The sequence below is a fragment of the Lottia gigantea genome, assembly GCF_000327385.1.
Source record: "Lottia gigantea unplaced genomic scaffold LOTGIsca_50, whole genome shotgun sequence".
NCBI lineage: Eukaryota > Metazoa > Mollusca > Gastropoda > Lottiidae > Lottia > Lottia gigantea.
The window spans coordinates 731,864-741,501 of record NW_008709716.1 but is presented as its reverse complement, the minus strand read 5'-3'; positions in this window follow the sequence as shown (position 1 = coordinate 741,501).

The window sequence follows — 9,638 nt, the reverse complement described above, 5'->3', positions numbered from 1 at the left end:
TGAACTTGGCCAATGAGAGCATGGTGTCATCAATAACATAACAGGATCCTTATATAATTCGATAAATCCAAAAAACTTAATAAAAATGCAATTACTTAGTGTTAAAAATTTTCCAATTTTTCAATTTTACATGGATTCTGTTGTAACTTTATGACACCAGGTAAGTTCACTGAGGAATATATACTCATATTGACCATTCTTGAGAAATTAAATTTTATGTTCATTAGACGTGTTTCAAAATATATTCATACTCTTTGCAGATTCGCATTATCTATTAGTGGAACGGTATGCCCAATGGGGGTACGGGTGGGGAGGATTGGAGTATATGTACACTCCAAGAAATTGGTCTATCAATTATTTCATTCATCAGTTCGCTGAAAAAATTCAAATATATAACAATTGCAACTGTGCCAATGTGAGATGTTTGAGACTGTTAAAGGGACATAACTGCGTTGTAAGAATTTGAACACCAGTCTGCAATTAAAACTTTATTTCAAGAAGAAATGCTTGAATACATCCATCAACGATAAGAGATAAAATACATGCCGTAAATACACTTCTACACGAACCAACTTACTACACACACTACGTTTAATTCAAAATTATTTCCATGTTCAATTGGTTATATTATAACAATTCATGTCATAACTGGGCTTGGCCAAGAAGCTGAAATAAGGGTAGAAAACCAGTGCAAGTAAAGGTGAATGAACATACCGTACGGGACACATAGTTTTGGTATGTAAAACTCCATTCATTTCATTTTATTTTCAAAAGGGTTATTTTCCAAGAATTTTCGAGGAATACTATCTTATCTTAGCTTAGTGATTTTTTAAATTATTAGTTTATGTAAAAGTTAATTTGTTATTCTTAAGAAGCTTTTCTTCTTTTCTTTTTCAAATCCGAAATTTTACAAAGATATCATATTTGAGCTTAAGTAATAACTAGGAAATTCCTTAACCTTGACATATTTACTGTAGAATGCACTGAAAAATAACGGTAGGCTGGATCAGATTATTATATTCATTCTTGACAAAATGTTTTACTAGAGTCAGCCCTATATATGTCACTCTTTTTAATTTCATCTGCCATGTATTTGGAGTTCAAAAAGCATGTAAAAATATACTTTTTGAAAGCAAATGCGCCAATACATAAATTTTGCCCTATACTGGATATCATTTGATGACGCGTATTACTCGACATCAATCGTAACTTTCATATTTTTCTAAATAAATCACTTTCATAAACAATTTTGGGTTTTCAAACCTAAATCACGCTTAAAATCCACAAAAAGATAAGAAAAATGGCATTATTTGTTTTTTAGGTGGACCGCAATGTCCTCGCACCATTTATGACTCTCCCTGTTGAAATCGTCACAATTTGCATAAAGTTTATATGGAAAACTGCTTCAGAGATAATCCAGGTTGATGTCACTGTCTAAATAGCATATACTGCAGTAGACTTCCTGGACTTCGTTGCTCAGACTTGAAAAATACACGAGAAAACCTCAATTAAAATGGTTGAAATAAGGAATATCGGCATAGGCAAAAGATGTAAGACTTCATAAAGTCTTCAAAAATGGCCTGTTTTAACGTTACCTGTATCGACTAGAGTTGCCTCCCTTTCTACACAGACACAATATACTTACTCAATGAGTAAAACATTGTGATCTGATAGATAAAATGAAATGAAATGGAATAGAAATATGTGCGACACATGATATATTTTGTTTAACATTAAAATGGGTTTTTATTTATACTAGGCTAAGGCCCTATATAGTGGTTGAACCAGAATTTATGTGTACATAATATTTTTGTTCGAGTCGAAGGTTTGTTTTGTTTGAGCATCACCAGATTGTGAAAAGACGTCTAAATTTACCACTAAAATAAAATAAAAATTTTTCTTCTAAAATCTTTCAGTACCTTACTGACAGTGGCGACCAGTCTCCCGAGACTGGGGGTACAAATAGGTAGGAAACCGAGACAGAGTTCTCCCAAAAATATTTTCGAAAAATTGATTTCATTTGGTGCACATATTTTGAGGCAAAAACGTATAAAAATCATATTTTTATAAGGGACAATTCATCTTTTCTTTCAATAGGGAGGACTTTAGGATAATAGCCTACTGTTTCCTCGTACCACCTAATTTTCATCCCTAATAACCATTGTGTCGTTACAACATACAATAACCCGCAGATTTTATTCTTCAATGTTCTGCCTTTCAAGCACTTAATGAAATTTGGCACGTGACAAGGCACACGCAGGTTATGAATGAACCCCACTCTTATGAGCAGCTGTGGATTTCCCGCTCAATATTTTTATTTCAATTTTCTATTGTCTCCAAGCGTGTGAAAAAAATCCTGACAAATTCTTATTAGCTAGTATTTAACTATGGAAATAAACTTGTAAAGGCATAATAATAGTATTAGTATTAAGATGATTAAAGAGGTACATGTATCACGTATATTCTAGAATATCATTTATTGTACCATGTTTCAACATTCATACAGGCCTAAGTATATAACTATAATATTATGACAATAGAATATTGCTGACCTTATTTCTGCTGACAAAAACGCTGATATTAACATAACCTTTGAGATACACTAGAATTATCTAAGAGGACTTAAACATGATGTGAACAAGATGTATTTCGGGATGTGACAAAAAAGGATGTATAGGAGTAGTATACAGGGGTTCAAACGCTCCAATCTCACAGGTCATGACCTGACCAGGTCGTAATAACATATGCTCATTTTCATTCAGTAAAATAGACTGGTTTGAGAATGGTTCTGTATAACTGTTTACACCAAACATGAAAAACATAAGTCGTTGCAGTGACCAGGATGTAAACTACAACAACAGCATCGAAAGATAACGAAATTCCGAGGGATAAAGTGACGGACAATTTAGGTATAAATAACAGTAAACCGTTCTCAGAATGATTGCCAATCATTAAATAATGGAGTCTGCATTAGAACGCTGATACGTCTGTTCCTTTCTGAAGAAGGAAAATATTTTCCCTAGCCCTACTTTATGTAATTGATGGATGACGGAATTTAACTATATATATCTGAAAAATCACATATGTCACTATTCGGCAGTTTCCGTAAAGTTAAATCTGTAGTTAGTGGTTAAACAAAACTTTAATTGTGAACTCCTCGGAAAAGGTAGTTATATAAACGTCCTTGATACAAACTGTTACTTCAAACCTGTGATAATATTAAATGCTGACTGAATTGTTCACACTATTTTTAATCTCGCTCTTATCATTGACGTCAATAACTATCAATAATAAACTCTGTACTGCTGACAAAGTGCTGACTAAAATAGGATTGAGAGGTAGAAAAAATAAAGCAATTGAAAGATTTTTCCTTTCAATTTTATCTTCAAATCGATGCTATCAGTGTTCCTATTACATAAAAACAGTTTTATAAAAACCTTTAAATGCGGATTTACATAAAATAACGAGAGGTGATTTCTGCCAAATTTGAGTTCAGGTATCATTCTAGTTTCCATAATGAATCATTTTGATTTTAATTATTTATTTAATGACATCATTCCTGTTTCTGTTTATTTGGAATTTTCAAGTACCGTTTATATATATCCTGATTAACTGGAGAGTTTTAGAGATAGGATAATATTATAATATCAAGGATAAGGATTTGACAGAATGCTGACTGATATTTGATCTTCAATTACACTAAAATATCAATGTTTATATTTCTCAATTATTTCAGATTGATTTGAATTAGGCCTACATTGCTTCCAGATATAGTAAAATATCGCGAAAGCATTGAGTCATGATGTTTCTGAGAAAAAAAGCCTTCATTCAACCGATTCTATATAAAGTTTAGAATGGTATAAGGAATATTTTATGAAAGAAATGTGAATAAAAGGGCATCGATAATGGAAAGTTGTGATATAAATATAACATAACAATGTTACATGATTGAAGGAAACGTGATAAAAAGGAAGTTAAGGTTTATAATGAACACTATTATATTGTAATAAATGAATAATTAGTTATTTTTATAACAGGTTTATTATAACATTATATACGTATTCAAACTATATATTACATTAATTATTACTCGTAATGACAGATATGACCCTAGAATGTAATCTATATCGCGGCTGAACAACACCCTGTTTAAACCCAGATTTGATGAAGATAGAATTTTTCCTAAATTATTATCATATTGTGACCAGAAAGGCATCAGAGAAGATGCATTCAAAGTCTGTCAGTGTTCGATAAAGGTAATATTTCCTGGACAGTTCGAAGAACTTCATTTGAATAGATTAAGACGTTTAGTTTAGTTTAGTGACGTTCCCATCCTTAATCCTTTAAACCTTTACCAATGAAAAGAACAATATCAGAGAAATCCCAATGAGTTAGAATCTATCAGACTCTTTGCGGATATTAGTGTTGGATAGAACAGATAAAGTCACAGTTTGTCCCCTTAAGTCATCATCATACATACTATTAATATATTCACACCTGTCGTTGTTTCTCGCCAATTCAGCATTAAAATTATTTGATAGCATATGGTTTGTTCAAATTTGGTTTCATAATTGAAATTTATATGCGAAAGTGTTTCTTGGTTCAGGATATCACAGGGCTTCTATGAGTTTCCAGCAAAGTCAACCATATAAGGTTTTGAGTCAAAATAATTAATTTTCGTCATTGTTCAAAAACAATATGTCTTTAGTCACGTCTTCGCAGTCCATAAAAAAACAGGTTAATTTATATTTACCGGAGTCTTTTCTAGATGATTATGTATATCACATACTAATATGCGAATCTTCGGCGGGGTATTGGTTTACTATGCTTATGTCTTGATTGGAACACGATGGTATTCATGATGGTATTGTCTTTTCAACAATGACAGATTGAAAAAAAAATTGACACGATAATAAATATACTGACATGGTGTACGAATAACTCAAGCGATGTGTTTTCAAAAAATAAATAACCACCATTCCTGAAATTGTTGACGTATAAAGGTATTTGTTTGGTTAAGTGGTTGATAAATATAGATGAAAGACTGGGCAATTCCGGGCTCTACATATAGTGTATTCTGTAATCTGTAATTATATTTATAGAATGTATCTGGATTTTAAACTTGTGGTTGATCGATTATATAAGCATAGTATAGCACCGTAAAAGTGCGAATCCTTTTGTTCAAAGAACGAACTCTTTTATATTGCTGCTTTATATGCCATATAGTTCATCCACACTTACATCCATTGGGAGCGATATCACCAAGGTTACAAGTCTATTAATAAGATTGATTAAAGAGATATTGAAAAGATAAAAAGAAACCAAGATTCATCATTAAAATTACACGACTGTTTTTCACACATTTCTTTTGGATTAGTACCAAACAAGTGATAAAAAAACAGTATCATGGTTATTTTATATAATTTTCAGTTTTTTCTCGCCTTTTTCCTCGTTGACATTTCAATGACAACTTCTTGCGTTGGTCACAATTGTTTATGAATATCAAGAGTCATAGACATGGCGATATTCAGATATACCTACGTACACATTATTATAGAATAATATATTGCCTTAAACCTTTTTATATGGTGTATAGGCCTATATAACACGAAACCCATCCCTTGCTATAGCTTTCAGGTCATTTCAGTTCAGTGACTCAAAATTAGTTATACATGTCTCACGGCTGTGTTTTTTTAAAAATATATCATCTAAATTTATCACTTTACATCCTAATTATTCATACTATATTAAGCCTGGGGGAGGTTTTACCCTAAATTGGCTTAAGATAGTACAATATTCTTTGTTTTTGGCTTAATTTTTCTATGAGACTTTGTTAATTTGAATTAGACAGGAGCCGCCAATAACTCAAATCAAAATATGGAAACATAATTATTTCTATAGTGTAACGCAGTTATTGCTTAATGTTTTGTAGAGGGCAGAGTTATCGTTACAAATTATATTTCAGGTTGTTAAAGGCTGTTCTTTAATGATTTGTCTTCTTTATCTTTGTGTTTACTATGTTAGAAATAGATTTCGAAATTGTATATACATATAAATACATGTATAGTCAGTTTTGTGTTATTCGGATAATCCTCGAAACAATTTGGTTTTAGCGTAAGAAATTCAAGTATTTGCACATGTATTGTACGATGTATGATGCAAATGTTATGCAATAGTGATGTGTTACACTTACTATACTAGCAATGTAATGTACCCAACTCGTCTGTCTAGTTTTTCTGTTGTATTGTAGTCTACCTTTGTGCAGTTACACGTAACTTCCAAGTGACTTGAAGTAATAACAAATTCTTAATAATGTGTAGACACATTATGCCGGGAGAAAACTCTTTTTGTAATCGAAAAAGATCGATCAAGTTCATTGATTCTTGACATTTCCGTGAATATGTTTTAAACCGATCCTAGGTGTCAATATAAAGTAAGACGAAATCGATATTTCCCAAGGATAGAAAACTAATAACGACTAAATATAGATCTCTTTTATTGCGTAGGAGATAAGTATTAACTCGGCTTTGATTTTAATCAGAGTGGATCAAGGTTAACAAGTTGCCAACTACCAGAGGCGTATAGTAGCCTACATGTATAGAAATATGGAGCTTCCTCTATCGAAGCCAAACTGACTATAGACAGAGGCCTGATAGTAGGGATGAAACCTTTAAATAGTCCGGCCATATTAGAGAGAGGATTGGGTTTAGTAGATGATTCTCAATAGAATATTTGTTTGGAAAGATTGGGAGGGTGAAACTTTCTGGCGAATGTGACAGCTCTCGATTATGTCGACAGACGAAACTAAAGGCCCTAAACAAGCCACTTTCCTATTGCATATAGGGGTTGGAAGAGCATTACTATAATACATGAAGATTTAGCCAATGACCAGCGAACACGAGATAGTAAATAGTATATGGACTTCATTTGCCATCTCTTGCCATGTTAAAACACGAAATTCAACCTTTACAACTTCTTTCAGAAATCTCGTTGAAAGCTTTCCAATATGTCGAATGAAAGCCTGACCAATCCTTAATGTCTCCTAAAAAATTCAATACAATATATGATGAACATTAAAATTTTGAGCTGGTCAAATTGAAAGTAGTACTACCGGTTATACTCATCCGCTGGAGTTTGGCAGTTCACAAAACGACTATTTTTAGAATTATCCTTCCACCTTTAAGTCCCTCATTATCTTAACAAATCTTAAAGATAATGCAATTTCAGACTTCAAATTCCAAATCTAGACCAAAAATACTCAAAAATAGGCATACAAAAAATCCCAAAAGGGTGAGAGAAAGAAGAATTCTAAAAATAGCCTGGACTACATTCTAAAAATAGCCTGGACTACCTTCTTTTTTATACAATCGGGTTTTAGTGTAAATGACTGTGGTTGGCAATGACAGGTAACTTCAAATACAATCAGTCGTATATTATATTTTCATCAGATGATCAATCTTTCTCATTTAACGATGTGGAATAAATGATGATTGAAAGTAATCTCCATCTTATAAACACAAGGCAACATATTGGCAGATATATGATTTTTTTTTTTGCTCAAATTTGTGAAAACTATACATCAAATGTAGATAAATTTTTCCAGCCATTATTTTTTTTGAAGCCAAAGCTGTTTAAAAACTTAACGTAAGGTTACGTTCGTTATGCTTTTTGGAAGCTGTTAGAAAACTACTGACCTAAGTAAACGCCTGATCAGAAAAATTATCACTTTTGTATTCAATAGGTTTCAACAAATAATATCGAGCCATTAATAGTTAATTTTTTTTATTCTTGCTCTGAAAACTATCAAAGCTGTTTGGCACTGACAACAACTCAACCATGAACTAACTTTGAGATTTAAAAAAAGGTAAATCTGGTTATGCCAACTTTTTACAGCAAAAGGAAGGAATATAATTGGTCGAGAATTGAATTCAAATTTAATGACGAGAATATGGGATTGTGAGAGCAATGGATAGATGATCATTATCATCGTACCGTGGCTAAAGGAACATGGGGGCCTGCTTCAGCTGTGAAGGGTCACGATGGCGTTTCAAAAGCGTTAAAATTAATCCGTAGCGAATTGATCTCCACGACTCAGCTTCGCTGCTGAAGATGGATGAGGACTGACTGCATGACTGACCGTTTTATTCCACTTTTTTTATGTAAATTAATAGCATTGAAAATACATTCTGAAAAGGAACGGGGCGAATAAAGAATGATATATATAGACGACCGTGCCTCTGTTATAAATAAGATGTTATTGAAGAATTAACTTGTATTCCTGCAGGTCATTGAATTGCCATGATTGTAACATGCTATCTGTATGAAGTATGATCTATTTTATACAATTGAACTGTTTGTGACAGGTCACGGAGAAAATCGTTAGCTGTTATTCAACTGTTGATCACAATCAATACCATTGACCGCCACATACAATATCTGCCCTGGATAAATGCCATTACTGTTTATCTAGACTTTACGATTCTGTATAGCACTTATTAACTTCCAAAGTTAAACAATAAAAAACTTTACGATTGGGTTTATCAAATCATAGAGTCTAAATACGTTGATAATAATCGTAGGTAGCTAGGTAGATGACAAGTTAACGTTCGCTTCCAGCGGATGCTGATATCGCAAACTAGGTAGTTGTTGGTAGTCGTAGTAGTTGGTAGTTGGATTGGTTCAAATTGGATGATTCTGTGTTGTTGGTTTGGTTGTTGATTCTTCTTTAGATCTGGTCGGGTCGAATGACATGGCGGTGAAACTCGGCCCTGGATGGTGTGGCGTGAGTTACTCGATCTCCTTCATTCTTCCAAACTCGTTCTGATCATGGTATTTCTTGTTGATTGCTAGTCGAATGGTATTCGTTGGTTTGGTTAGATTATCTGTTATCTGTTGCAAAACTAGAAGACCTGAGAAAAAAAAGGAAGTGAGAAAAGAGGGCGGAAAAAAATAAAATGTACATTTGGTAACTCTTCGTCTCTTGTCATCTCGGCATCCCTTTAAAAGAGATCACATAGCTGTTACAGCTTACTGTTGTGTATTTATCTCCCTTAATGTTGAAAATGTAGTATAAGTAGTTTAGAGCTACAAAAAGTATCAATGTGGTTTTCGGGCAGATTCTTGCACTGGGACTGGATAGAGGCTACTTTTCGAGGAAAATAGCAAGAAGACGAGGTAAATTACTATATAAAACTCCATTTCATTCGTGAAATTGTACGTCAATTAATTATATTTACATTTCTACTATCACTCCCTTCAATAAACCAGTTAGCCAAACCGGCGTTTATTTCCCAATAACTGTAGTTTGTCACGTGACAATAAGGCGTATGAATACATCGAAAACGAAAACAAGGATTGACCCAAGTTTTTTAACTAGAGTCTAATCTAATTTTACAATTTATTTAAATTTACAATTGTTGTTAATATTTCAATGGAATAATAAATATTTGATAATTCTATCATCCAAATAAGACTGTCTATTTATAGAACTATATTGTTAGGGGCGGGGCGGTGAACTTGATTGACAGATATCGGTGAATTCAGCAACAACGGTTTCGGGTATTTTTACAATTAAAAAAAAGAACATTTTAGCGTATTTTATCATAAAAGATAAACCAATGTAAATATAAAGAATGAAT